A 3,741-nucleotide genomic window follows, 5' to 3' on the forward strand; every position below is an offset into this window, starting at 1 on the left:
AAAAAAAAAAAAAAGCACAAGTACTACACGTTAAATGAAAGTTGTAATAAAATAAAGGGGAATCACACATGGTTATCATTTTTCTTCCTATGCCAATCAAATATTAAATGTAGAGCTCCACATTTTCATGTAACAATTAGCACTTACATTTTCAAAACGCTACACAAATGTTAACTAATCTCATAACACCATCTTGAGAGGGAGGTAATTAGTCCCATTTTGCAGATGGGAGACTAATGGGCCTGATGCTTCAAGTGTGTGAGTACATGTAGGAACTGAGTTCAGTGCGGTCTATTCGCGTCTGTGGTTGCAGGATCAGGCTCTAAGACAAGTGCCCAAGCCACCTAGCAACTCAATGGCAGATCTGGTATATAAATAAGAACGTCAGAGTTTCTGATTTCCAGCCCTGTGTTCAGTCACAGCTCCATAGTTAAGGTTGAGTTGAATTTTGCATTTATATAAGAAATACTCAGTATTGTAAGAGTAGAATAAAACAATGTGACAATCCAGGGCTGTAAACAACAGGAAGAGGATGGAATGGCAGATCAGTAGTGTGTGTAGAAACCGGTGATGATAAAATTAATATTCTATCTCAAATGGACAGTAAAAATGTTAGCGGCATGGGGAGAGTCTGCCATATGAAGAAAAATTGAAAGGACTTGGACTATTCTATTTAGAAAGATGATGAATGAGAGCTACGAGGTACACAAAATAATGAATGATACAGAGAAGGTGAACTGGGTGCCCTATGCACAAGGGACGTCTTTGATGAAAATGAAAGGCAATGCATTTAAAATAGTTAAAAGGAAATACATTAATACCACACATTATTACCTTGTGGCAATGTGTTCTAAAGGTTATCTGAGGCCAAGAGCTAGCCAAATGTTTTAATTCTGCTAAATGAGACAAGCCAATTAAATGTATTAGGATTTTTTTAAAGAATGGTTTAGACAACCATCAAGTGATACAGGTGGGGGAAACACTTCCCCATGGGAGGTTATTCACTAATTGCCCATCACTGGGTTACTTGCCCCTTCTTCTCAGCCTCTGGTGTTGGCCACTGTCAGAGACAGGGTACCTGACTAGGTGGACCATGAGTCCAATCTGATATGGCAGTTCTTATGTCCCAAATAGTAATACATAGCTCTCCTATATCATTAGATTGGATGGCTTGGAAAGGCAGAGGCTTGTTTGGTTGTGTTGTGTTTGAGTGAGTTGGTTGTAACCTTTTGAAACTGAAACTTATTTATGTGAATGCAGTAATCTCTCTTCTTTCCGTGGCTAAGACTTGAGTAGAAAGAACCATTTCAATGCTAAGTTTATCCTTCAGATTTTCCTATTCTCTTTTTATTCCTTTGTGTTGCAAATATTAGCATTTTCTGTTTTAAAAACTTGATTTCCTTCAATCTGTTACCTATGCAACAAAGTAAATATTTGCAATGCATTTTGACAAACAAAAATAACATATGACAATATGATTTATCAAAACAGATTCAATACCCAATTCCACTGTTCGGAGGTATCTAATTCGGAACTAGAAAAGGCAGAAATCAATGAATCAGGTGGTTGCTATCGGAACACATTTCATTCAATGTAAGGCTTATATAGTAAAATACGTACTAATCAGATTATAGACATCTTTATTCCAAGTAGCGCCTCTGGAATCTGGTGATGTCCTCTGTCTTCAGTCACTGTACCTCCTCAGTCAGTGATCTATACTGAATTTTCTAATATGTACACAAGTACTCCTCAGCAGCGTATTCTTAGGCCAGGTCTAATTTTGTCCACATAGTAATGTTGATTAGGGTTCTTTTACATATTTATGCTAGCATTTTCTTTCACTAACCAAACTGGTAGAAGCTACACCAGCAAAAGTACATTTTTGCCTGTATAAGCTCTGTCTGCATTAGGAGGATTTTGGTGATATAGCTCTATTGCTACAACTTTTGAAATGTAGACTAGGCCTTAGAAAATCTCCACTAAACATAGCCAGGGACTTTGAGGGGAGAAAATGCAACCTTCGGCCCAATGCAACTAAACAAAGATTTTCGTCCAAATCCTTCATTTAGTGTTACTGTTGGAAGGCTTGTTTGCATCTCCTCCAAGTAGTTGTTTGACTGTTGATGCAAGTGAGAAATGATTATTGAATCTACTTAGCTATGAGATGGTTTTCAGTTTTCCTCTTCTTTGCTCACTTACTTTTCAATTCCATTGAGTATTTTCTCAAGTTTGCTCTTTAACTAATTTTATACTTCCTTAGCTCTGAGAACAGTATCTCTGTATTGGATCTTGAGTATATATATTCTACAGCACATGAGCACAGTGAGACCAAGAGCAAAATGCAATCTGAGTCCACAACATTTATTTATAACTAAGGCTAAGTTTTTGTCAGGGATATTTTTAGTAAAAGTCATGGACAGGTCACAGGAAATAAACAAAAATTCACGGCAGCCCGTGACCTGTCCCCGACTTTCACTAAAAATATCCCTGACAAAAGGGGTAGGTGGGTTCAGCACCCACTGCTGCTGGGGCTCCCGGGTCCCACACGGATGCCGTGTGTGGGAGCTCTGGGCTCCTTCTACCCCTGGGGCTGGGCTGCTGTGGGGTCCTCTCGCTCCAGGCAGCAGGGTCTCCCAGCCGCTGGCCAGGGCTGCAGCTGGACAGCTGTGGGGAGTCCCCGCTGCCCGCCATGTCTGGGCAGCTGCAGGGTCCCGTCCCCCCCACCAGGTTGGGAGCTGCAAGGGCGGGCCTGGCTAGGAACTCCAGCCCCAGGCCAGAAAATGTCAGGGCGGTCAATGGAAGTTACAGATTCCATGACCTCTGTGACATAATCATAGCCTTATTTATAACATATACAAAACTGACACGATCCTTTGCAAACAGAGTACGGATCCTCTGCTCCAATAAGCTTACCATCTAGGCAAGATGAAGACTAATCAAGGGCCAATAGCTCAGATTCAGAAGGAGGTGGAGGTTATTGGTTATGAGAAGTTAGGAAAGGATTTCTGGAATATGTGGATTTGAAGGAGGGGAGACTGTGTTTGACAGACAAGAGTGTAGACTGTTCCAAGCATAGGGAGCGTGTGAGATAAGGCACAGAGCCTAAAGTGGCAGGAGAGGTGAAGAATTACAGAGTATTGAGGGAAAACAGAGAATAAAAGAGGGGGAAATGAGAGCAAGATGTAAATGCATGACCCTGAAGACGACTATAAGAAGCTTGAATTTAATACAGTAAGAGACAGGAAGCCAATGTGTGGATTATAGGAATGATGCAGTCAGAGCAGTAGCAAAGGAAAATTCTTTTAGCAGCAGGGTTTTTCTGGACTGCAGGGGGAAGAGCAAGGAGGCCAGAAGGAGAAAGGTAGTTAAGGCCAAAGTTGGTGAAGGCATGGGAATCAGTTTTAGAAGAGAGGAAAGGGCAGATTCTGGTGATATTAAAAGAGAAGAAATGACAGGATGTAGTGAGGAGATATGATGAGTCAGGGAGGAGAGAGAAGTCAAAGATGACATGGTTATGAACTTGACACAGGTAGGATAGCGGAGTTGTTAATCATGGAAAGAAGGTGTTGGAGAGGAGCGAGGATGGAAGTTCACTTTTGGAAAGAGTGCATTTGTGCTGGGACAGAGGAATGAAGAAATGCGATATAGGCAACTTGAGATTCAATGATGTGTGGAGGGGAAAAAATCAGGTAGAGAAGATTTGGGACTTGTATGTATCAAAGTGGGGCTTGAAACTCAGAG

The sequence above is a fragment of the Terrapene carolina genome, unplaced genomic scaffold (genome assembly GCF_002925995.2).
Source record: "Terrapene carolina triunguis isolate 2854851 unplaced genomic scaffold, T_m_triunguis-2.0 Scaffold85, whole genome shotgun sequence".
In the NCBI taxonomy this organism is placed as follows: domain Eukaryota; kingdom Metazoa; phylum Chordata; order Testudines; family Emydidae; genus Terrapene; species Terrapene triunguis.